This window comes from Pipistrellus kuhlii, unplaced genomic scaffold (genome assembly GCF_014108245.1).
Source record: "Pipistrellus kuhlii isolate mPipKuh1 unplaced genomic scaffold, mPipKuh1.p scaffold_m20_p_3, whole genome shotgun sequence".
Lineage (NCBI taxonomy): Eukaryota > Metazoa > Chordata > Mammalia > Chiroptera > Vespertilionidae > Pipistrellus > Pipistrellus kuhlii.
The window spans coordinates 112,999,756-113,010,031 of record NW_023425529.1 but is presented as its reverse complement, the minus strand read 5'-3'; the positions used below and the strand labels follow the sequence as shown (position 1 = coordinate 113,010,031).

The 10,276-nt window shown below is 44.6% G+C and overlaps 1 protein-coding gene across 5 annotated transcripts in view; it reads left to right on the top strand.

Moving 5' to 3' along the window:
* Positions 1-410: 410 nt before the first annotated feature.
* Positions 411-10,276, top strand: part of AKAP11 (A-kinase anchoring protein 11) — a 53,279-nt gene continuing 43,413 nt past the window's right edge. For 3 of the 5 annotated variants that reach the window (XM_045588678.1, XM_045588677.1, XM_045588674.1), the window contains exon 1: positions 1,061-1,167. The gene's annotated coding sequence lies outside the window, so the exon portion shown is untranslated. Of the gene's footprint in view, positions 541-1,060; positions 1,168-1,983; positions 2,067-10,276 lie in introns of those variants that run through there. The other 2 variants (XM_045588676.1, XM_045588675.1) reach the window with 2 other exon arrangements.

Below are 10,276 nucleotides of genomic sequence, written 5' to 3'. Positions count from 1 at the left end.
CACGTGCAGGAGCTCACACAAGCATTTTGAAGCAATGAACATACGGATGCCCTCTTTCCTCCCTGCCTCTGTGTCCCAACCAGGGCAAAGCTCATGATGAGAAATGTCTTAAAAAAATGTCTTTCTCATCAGCCAGATATTTCCACCCTGAGGGACAGATGTCCCTGAGGAGTCTGCAGCGTGGCTGGACCGGTCCTCCCGACTCTCAGCGGCAATGCTCGCACAGCAGCTTCTCCTGGGGTTGGCTTTCCCCGAGGCCCACGCTTCCACTTCCCGATTCCGACACGCGTGCGGACGGACGGCGGGAGGCGCGCTAGGGCCCCGCGGTACCCGGATGCTAACGGTAGCGGTGCGGCGGGGCCGCTGGCTGGGGCGCTGAGTGGTCCTCCCAGGAGATGCTGAGAAGGGGCGGAGCCAGCGGAGGATGAGCCGCACCGGAGCGGTCGGAGTCGGAGGGGCTGCCGCTGGGGAAAGGGCCCGGGAGTGCGAAGAAAGCAAAGCTTGCTGGTGACGGAGAAGGAGCCCAGCGGACCCCAGGCGGTAAGACTCAGGGGTCCGAGGAAAGGAGCCGGGGCCTGGAACCCAGCCTGCAGGGCGAGCCGAGGCTGGAGGCGGCCTGCCAGAGGAAAGGGTTAAACGGTTTCCAAGGTAACGGGTCAGGAAGCGCGCACGACGCTGGCCGCAGGTTCATAGGTTAGCTGGAGTTTAAAGCTCCCACGGCCGTGCGGTCTCTGGCCAATGGGGAGGCCGTCTCCACCTCACGTGACGTGAAGGCCGCCCCCACCCCCCGCCGCCGCCGCCGCCGCCGCCGCCGCCGCCGCGGAGCGCGTGAGCTTTTCCCTTTTCTTTGCTTTTTTTTTTTTTTTTTTTTTTTTTTTTGCGCGGGCTTGGTCACGAGGGTCTTCTCGCGAGAGGTCGCGCCACCCTCTCGCGAGAGTGAATGGGAGGCGTGGGGACTAGGTGGTGTTGCGGCCGGAGCTACTGCGGCGGCGGCGGCGGCGGCGGCGGAAGCCCGGGTGGGCAGGGCGGGGGCGGGCCGCGGGGCGGGGAGAGGAGGCGGGAGGGCTGGGACCTGAGCGGGCGGAGCGCCGGCCGCCCAGCAGCTCGGGCGCCCGGTGGTTGCGGGCTGGTGATAAGCCCGTGGGCTGCGGAGGCTGCGGTCCTCAGGTGAGCTGCGTGCGGACCCGCTGGCCGCGTCGAGTCCGCCCGTGGCGGCGGGATGTGGGGCCGCGAAGGATAGAGGGGCCCAGTTCCTTCCGGCGCCCCAGCCCCGCCTGCCCGCAGTCTTCGCTCTGACTTGGGGCTGCTCGGAGCTGCGCCTTCGCTGGGAGGTGGGAGGAGGAGCCGGCGGAGCCAGCGGAGGGAGCGGGGCGGAGGGAGGAAGCCCGGGACACGGGGGCTGGAGGGTCCCCCAGGGTGCAGAGTGTGGCGGCGGAGCTGCAGTCCTTTGAATGACAAGTTCAGCTTCCATGCCCGAGGGGGGTCTTCGGGGCCGGGCTCCCTCGGTGCTTGGCGGGGCTAGCGCTTAGGTTGTGTTGGTGGTGCGCGCACTGGAGGGCGTGCAGGAGGCGGAGGACGCTGCACTTTGTCCCAGAACAGCAGCATCCTTCACTGTCAGAATCCCCGAGCCCTGGAACCAGGCGCAGACCGTGTGGCAGAAATGGAAGGCGTCAAGCAGCTCTTCAGAGGGTTGAAATTTACATTTTCGGTCAAAATTTTTTCTAAAAATTCGTTAGTCGTTTAAATGCTGGACATCCGTATTCCGAATGGATTGAGTATACGTCTGTTATTCCAGACACCTTAGCTGCTTTATATATATATGTGTGTGTGTGTGTGTGTATGTATGTATATATGTATATATATGTATGTATGTATATATATAAAACGTTGACAAAAAAAGACTATAGGAATAAAATCTAAACCACCACCGTAATATGACTTGGTAACAATTCTTTTCTTCTGCTTAACCCTGTGCTCTTAAAGCGTTATTAAACGGAAGGTGATTTTGCTTAAGATGTTAAGGAAATTTCAGGACGAGAAATACTGCTGAGACATCTAGTGCAAACGTGAGTTAAAAATTCAGGTTCTCTTTTCAGCTTTGTAATTATTCAGTCCCTCGCAAAACATGTAAGCTTTCCTTAGCTTCTTCCCACCCTGTTAGGGATGTTATGATCATTGACACTGATTTTTGTCTGTGTGGAAATACTCAGAGAATAAGGGATTCTTGATAATGCAAAGATGGTTTTAATATTTTATTTACTATTTTAGAGTAAATGGAAATGCAGTTCTCAGCGCATGATTAGGACATTTAAAATATTACGACTTAATCTTTTAAAACACTTCGTTTTCAAGTAGTACCCTGGTTTTCCTACTTTTTATGTTCCTTCTAGCAGCACTACTGTAAGGGTTGCCAGTGAATTTCACTGTTAGTTGCAGCTATAACAGAGCAGTTTATGAGGGCAAAGAATGTAGGGCAGTTGGAACAAATGGGATCCCAAGCTGAACTGGTAACTAGTCATTAGTGTATGTCTGTACCTTCCCACATAACTGTATTATTGATAAGGACTAGTGATATATCCTAGTTGTTGAGATTGCCAAAGACCCTGAACCACAGTGAGAAATTCTCTAGCTTCTATTCTTCTGGGGTAAGTCTAGAAACGGAAGTCCTTTGCTTTAGACTCTAGGCTTGAAGGATAGTACATTTAAAATGTATATGTGTAAATACTATATACATATTTTTTAATTCTAGGAACTTACCTTCTAGGAAAGGAAATCAAACTCAATCAGATGATACATTATTGCTCATTTTAGGGAAGTTTTCATTTATAGATAGTGGAGTTCTGTCTATACTTGGAGAAAACGTGAAAAACTTAGGAAATGTCTTTTTGAGAATGGGAAAAAGATCAATCTATATTTAAAAAGTTCCTTCCCATTCCATATTGGCAACATGATATTCAGGGATAGAAAAACGGACTTTTTTTTTTCTTTTTCTGGTCTTGGGGTTCAAGCTTTTAGGATATAAGTGTTAGTTGTTTTGTCTTGCTTTCGAAAAGTATTTGAGGTAACTTTGGGTAGAATATTTAAGTAAGCTGAATTTGTTCTTTTTATTTTTATTTATTTATTTATTTTTAAAAATATATTTTATTGATTTTTTTTTAATATATAATATATATACTTTATTGATTTTTTACAGAGAGGGAGGGAGAGAGATAGAGAGCCAGAAACGTCGATGAGAGAGAAACATCGACCAGCCGCCTCCTGCACATACTGGGGATGTGCCCGCAGCCAACGTACATGCCCTTGACCGGAATCGAACCCAGGACCCTTTAGTCCGCAGACCGACGCTCTACCGCTGAGCCAAACCGGTTTCGGCATATTTTATTGATTTTTTTACAGAGAGGAAGGGAGAGAGATAGAGAGCTAGAAACATCGATGAGAGAGACATCGACCAGCTGCCTCCTGCACATCCCCTACCGGGGATGTGCCTGCAACCAACGTACATGCCCTTTACCGGAATCGAACCTGGGACCTTTCAGTCCGCAGACTGATGCTCTACCACTAAGCCAAACCAGCTTCGGCTGAATTTGTTCTTTTTAATAATAAAATGAACTACTTGGAGAGAACAAGGAGTGGGGGCAGGTCAGGAAAAGATACCAGCTTAGCTTGGGCTTGAGTTAAGGGTGTCTATTTTGGTGAAGGAGGGAAAGGAAAGAAAAATACTTTATCAATTTAAAAACAGACCAAACTTTTATACATAAAAGTTCATTTTATTTTAAAATATTTACTAGAAATTGAGGCATTTGAAATACAGGGTGGGCCAAAATAGTTTTACAGTTCCCATTGAAGATATTACAATCTGTGTGTGTGTGTGTGTGTGTGTGTATATATATATATATATATACACACACACACACACACACACACACACACACACATTTCCAAGCTACCAGCTGGCTGGCCAGTAGCTATTCTGCACACTGACCACCAGGGGGCAGATGCTCAACACAGGAGCAGAAACCACAGGCATGGAAACATGGAACAGACTGATGAATCTCAGAGGGAAGGGGGAGAGGAGTAGGAGGAAAGAGATTAATCAAAGATCTTATGTGTATACTAGAGGCCTGGTGCATGGATTTGTGCATTGGTGGGATCCCTCGGTCTAGTCTCTGAGGATAAGGCCAAAACCAACTCTCTGATCCCCTGAGAGGTCCCTGATTGCCAGAGGGTGCAGGCCCAGGTTGAGGGACCCCATTGGTGCACAAATCCATGCACCAGGCCTCTGGTCCTATATAACAAAAGCCTAATATGCAAATTGTCCCCTTGGGAGTTCTACCAGGGAGCGGTGCGGAATGAAGGAAGGCCCTGGACAGCAGCCAGAAGACCCTGATCGGCCCTTATCTCCAGCCAGGCTTAGGGACCCTACCCGTGCACAAATTTCCTGCACTTGGCCTCTAGTTTTAAATAATAGTACAAGAATAAACTGTTTTATGTGCTCACAACTGTTGTCCTACTTTGGCTCCACCCTGTATATAGATTAGAAACTTAGCAGGATAAAAGGAGAAAACATTTTAACATTTTTGGATTAATTTGAGAATGTTTCATGGGAAGAAATAAGTGATGTAGTGGCCTGAAACAGGGAATATGTTTACTTGAGTGAAAATAAGGTAAATTGTGAAGAGTTTTAGGTTTTGGAATCTGGCAGATCTATAAATATTACTGAGCCTCTTCCTCATCCTGAAAAGAGAGTTAAAATACCGCAAAAAGTATTGTAAAGAGCATAGTAGTTGCTTACTCAGTCTTTTTTCCATTGACCTCTTTTAATGGCTTGAGGATTATTTGTGAGGGGGAAAAAAAAACACATTGAATTAACTTACTTTAAAAAAAGGTGTTTGTCAGACAGTTAGATGACTGCCTCTAAAGTCTATTGTATGACATCTACTCCAGCTCAGTGTCCTAGGAACCAAAATATCTTCAAGGGGTTAGTCTTCTAGTTTTTTCCTGGGAATTCATGTTCTTACTCTCTGCTACTCGTTTTCTGCTACTACCCTGTTTCCCTGAAAATAAGACAGTGTCTTATATTAATTTTTTCTCCCAAAGTTGCGCTAGGTCTTTTTTTCAGGGGATGTCTTAGCTTGCCATGCGCTAGGTCTTATTTTCGGGGAAACACGGTAGTATTCTGTTACAGTTTTTTTTTTTTTTTTTTCCTGATTGTCCCTCTCTTTAAAGCTTCTGGTTTCTGCTTCCCCATAACTTTGGTTTGTTTGAAACTTTGAGTTGTCATGGTGCCAACCCCAGACTCACTTTGATATTGAAGTATGATTCTCAACAAATAACTCTGTATCTGAATTCTGAATTAAAAAATATATATATTTTATTGATTTTTTTACAGAGAGGAAAGGAGAGGGATAGAGAGTTAGAATCATCGATGAGAGAGAAACATCGATCGGCTGCCTCCTGCACACCCCCTACCAGGGATGTGCCTGCAACCAAGGTACATACCCTTGATTGGAATCGAACCTGGGACCTTTCAGTCTGCAGGCCAACGCTCTATCCATTGAGCCAAACCGGTTTTGGCTGAATCCTGAATTTTTGAAGAGAGAATCTGATTGGTTAGGTATTCCTTCTAGTTCAGTGGGCTGTGGTTGGGGGAAGATGAAAATGGGACAATGGATCTACAGGAGACTTAGGTATGTCTCATAGTTTGTACTTTTTTAGACTGGGTACCAAAATTTCTCTAAGAAGGGGTGTGGACAGGGAGGAAATAAAACATAATAAAAAGAAAGAATATCACTTCCACTCTCAGGAGTTTAGAGGTCTAGTAATGTCCACTTCACATTTAAAACTATTTCTTGAATTTAATCACAGTAAATTCTTCTGAAGCTTCCTCGCCTGCTTTTCAGACTGCTACCTATTTGTGGTTCTTTGTTTATCTGCTCAGGAACACTTTTATTGTAGTTGTTCCTTTGTATTCTCTCTTGATCCTCTGTTTTTTCTCAATCTCTAGGAGTCCAACCATTGCCTGATATAGTGCAAGATTTTTCTACTTTGGTTGGTGGGAATGCAAACTATTCCAAGTTCTGACAGGATCCATTTATTGTTTGGCCTATTGCTCTTTGGTAGTTATTTTCCCAACCTCAGATATTCTGCACCGATCAATATTGAGCCAGGGACTCTAGGGGAACTCATCTCCACATTTCTAAAGCTCTTACTCTTCCTGAGCGCTCTCTCCAGTGCTCTGCCCTACAAATTCTAGATACTTTGATCTTTGTCTCTGCAGCTAGGCGAGGCTTTCCTTTCCCTATGTTGTGACAAGGATGTTAGCCAGATCATAGTCCTGCTTTGCCTGTTGTGAAATGTTTGAAAATGAATGTTTTACATATTTTGTCTTGTTTTGTTATAATTAAACAGAATATTAATTTTTAACACTTGGCCATTTGTTTGGGATTTGTCAGAATGTACGTTTGGAGCACATATTATAAATATTTCTCAAGTATTATAAAATTAGAAATTATTGTAGTCTTTTATTTTCTCAAATAATTCATTAAATGTATCCATTTAAACATTTAAAGTCATACTTTGCACTTTAAAAAGAATTACTTTTTATTGAGCAGATGTTTGAATCTTACTGTTAGAATGCAAATACAATAAAACACTTTTGTCTCCAAGGAACTCACAATAGGAGGGAAGCATGCAAACAGTTGCATCAGAAAAATAAAGTACAAATCACTTTGGCAGCAAAAAGGAGGTGGCTACTGTTTGGGCAAGGAGATGAGCCAAGCCTTTCTAGGGAGGCCCTTGAACTGATGGATGAAGACTCAGTAGCAGTTAAGCTGATGCAAGAAACGGTAGATTTGATGAATGTTTAGGAGGAGGATGGTCAAGATGTGGTGATTTACTAGATGTGGTAGTCGGTAGCAGTTGAGGGTAAGCTCAGTTTCTAGCTTGGCTTACTAGTTTTTTTGGTTTCCTGACTCTTCCTGATACAAAAAATGCAGGAGGTAATTGTTTAGAGAGAAAGTTTCTTTCAATTTTTAAACATATTAATTTTAGAGTAATTGGGACATTAGTCAGAAGTACCTAATAGAAAATTGAACATAAGGAACTGAAACTAAAGTGCATGAAATGTCCTGAAGATATACATACATATTAGGGAGTTATGTGCATAGTAAAAACCAATGGTAGAGATAAAATATCCTTGGAAAACTAAATAGAATGAGCCAAAGAGGATGAGGTGGAGGCTAGAAAATATTAGTATTTGCGGCCTTGGCTGGTGTTGCTCAGTGATTAGCGTGCCAAGGGTTCGATTCCTGGTCAAGGCAAGTACCTGAGTTTTGAATTGGATCTCTTTCCCCCCACCCCCCTAGTGGAGGCTTGTGGGGGAGGTAACTAGTGCAAGTGTCTCTCATTGATGTTTCTCTCTCCTCCCCCTCTTTCCTCCCTTCCACTCTCTGAAAAGTAATGGAAAAATATCCTTTGGTGAGGATTAAAAAAGAAAATATTAGTATTTGATTAGTAATCTCTAAATTATAAAAGAATTTAGAGATGGTGACTAATGAAATGGCTAGAGAGATAGACAGGTGTTTCTCAATCAAAAATAAAAGAGTACTTGTTAAAAAACAAAGATTTCTATTTTCCATAGAATCTAGATCTTCAGGGTTGGGGGAAGATGTTAGAAGTAAGCTGGTCCTTATGTGTACTAAAGTTTGAGAACTGGTCCAGTAGGAAAAGAGTCAAGATAGGACACTATTGTTGTTTTTTAAATATATATATTTTTATTGACTTTTTTTACAGAGAAGAAGGGAGAAGGATAGAGTTAGAAGCATTGATGAGAGAGAAACATCTATCAGCTGCCTCCTGCATGCCCCCACTGGGGATGTGCCCACAACCAAGGTACGTGCCCTTGACCAGAATCAAATCTGAGACTTTTCAGTCTGCAGGCCAATGCCCTATCCACTGAGCCAAACCAGTTTGGACAGGACACTATTGTTGATGGAAGACTAGGAAGGCCTTTTCAGAGACTCCTTGGCTTGGTTAAGTCATGTTATAAAAAGGCTAAGAAGTAGATGATGCTGTATTGAACATTTCTTAGGCCAGAGGAGAGTAGAAAAGACTGGGAAATATTTGTTTTTCTTATTATAAAAAATGTTTGCACATCCAGAAAAATAAAAACACACAATATTGCATTTAACCAGACAAAACCAATATTTATACCTCTTCATATATGTTCTCTTTTATTGCACATAAAAATATACACATATAGTAATACAGATTTTACATAAAATGGGGATAATGTGAACATGCTGGAACCTGCCTAATTTGACTTAATTTATTACCTATATATATAAAAGGCTAAGTGTCCATCCATCTGACCAGTAGTTATGATGCGCACTGACCACCAGGGGGCAGATGCTCAATGCAGGAGCTACCATGACAAGCACTGGCCATTTAAAAATAAATAGCAGCACAGAACTGGTGCTGACAAACCAACACACAGCTTCCCCCAAGTGGGTCACAGGCCTTGCCACCACCCCAGAGTGACACCACACCAAATCACAGCCAGCACTGCCAAGACCCCATGGCACAGCCCAGCTCAGCTCGGAAACTCTGGTTGTGGGCACTGGGGAATGAGGTCATGTAGCAACGCCCAGTTTCCTCTTCCTAGCAACTACCATGTTTCCTGAAAATAAGACATCCTCCAAAAATAAGACCTACTTACAGGTTTCCTTCTGAGTGAAATATAAGGCATCCCCTGAAAATAAGGCCCCTCTAGGCTAAAGATGAGAAATTTGGTCCACTGATTCTGAAAGAAATGGAGTCACAAGAAATTCACCAGGAAATTCAGGAATTGGATTGTTATGATGATGTTTCAGAAGATGATGACATGATTGTCATTGAATAAATGAGTAAATTCTTGATACTGTAGGATTCACAGTTTGTCTGGTTTGTGTTGACAACTACTGTACTACCGTACCGTATACAGGTATTAAATTTCCTTTATTTTCATTTAGCAATAAATGTGTACTGTATTCTTCTTCATGGAAAAATAAGACATCCCCTGAAAATAAGACCTAGCGCATCTTTGGGAGCAAAAATTAGTATAAGACACTGTCTTATTTTCGGGGAAACAGGGTAGTATCCTTGGAGTTTCTTTAGCCCAGGAACCCAACTGGCTTTATTGCCAGGTGCAAACATTTTACAGTTTAACCAAATGTTTGTGAAGCATTTTCCCATGCCTCATCTCATTTGATCCTCACAGAAGTCCTGGAGTAGGTAGATAGGAGACTCAGTAAAATCCTATTTTCCTTTCATTAGCAAGACATGAATAGCAATATTAAATATTAGAGGCCCGGTGCATGAAATTCATGCATGAGGGGTATGTGTGCGTGTGTGTGTGTGTGTGTGTGTGTGTGTGTGTTCCTCAGCCCAGCCTGCATCCTCTCCAATATGGGACCCCTTGAGGATATCCGACTTGCATAGGCCCTATCCTACCACGATCGGACCTAAATGGGCAGTCGGACATCCCTCTCACAATCCAGGACTTCTGGCTCCCAATTGCTCGCCTGCCTGCCTTCCTGATTGCCCCTAACTGCTTCTGCCTGCCAGCCTGATCACCCCCAAAACACTCCCCTGTCACCCTGACTGATGCCTAATTGCTCCCCTGCCAGCTTGATTGCCCCTAACTGCCCTCCCTTGCAGGCCTGGCCCTCCTCTCCCCCCAACTGCTCTCCCCTGCAGGCCTGGGTCCTCCCCAACTGCCCTTCCCTGCAGGTATGGTTGCCCTCAACATCTCTGCTGGCCTGGTCCCTCCCAAATGCCCTCCCCTGATGGCCTGATTGCCCACAGTTGCCCTCCCTTGCAGGCCTGGTCCCTCCCAACTACCCTCCCTTACTGGCCATCTTGTAGTGGCCATCTTGTGTCCACATGGGGGCAGCCATCTTGTGTGTTGGAGTGATGGTCAATTTGCATATTACTCTTTTATTAGATAGGATAGAAGTCTGGTGCATGGGAGGGAGCCAGCTAGTTTGCCCTGAAGGGTGTCTCGGATCAGGGTGGGCATTCCCTGGGGGTGTGGTGTAGCCTGGGCGAGGAGCCTGTGGTAGTTTGCACACTGACCACGCCCCCCAGTGACACAAGCAGAGACCGTGGTATTGGATTTGTTTTTCTTCTGTAATTGAAACTTTGTAGCCTTGAGCGGAGTCCTGCTTGCTCTGTGGCCGCAGCCATTTTTGTTGGGATTTATTTATCTTCTATAATTGAAAATTTGTAGCCTTAAGCA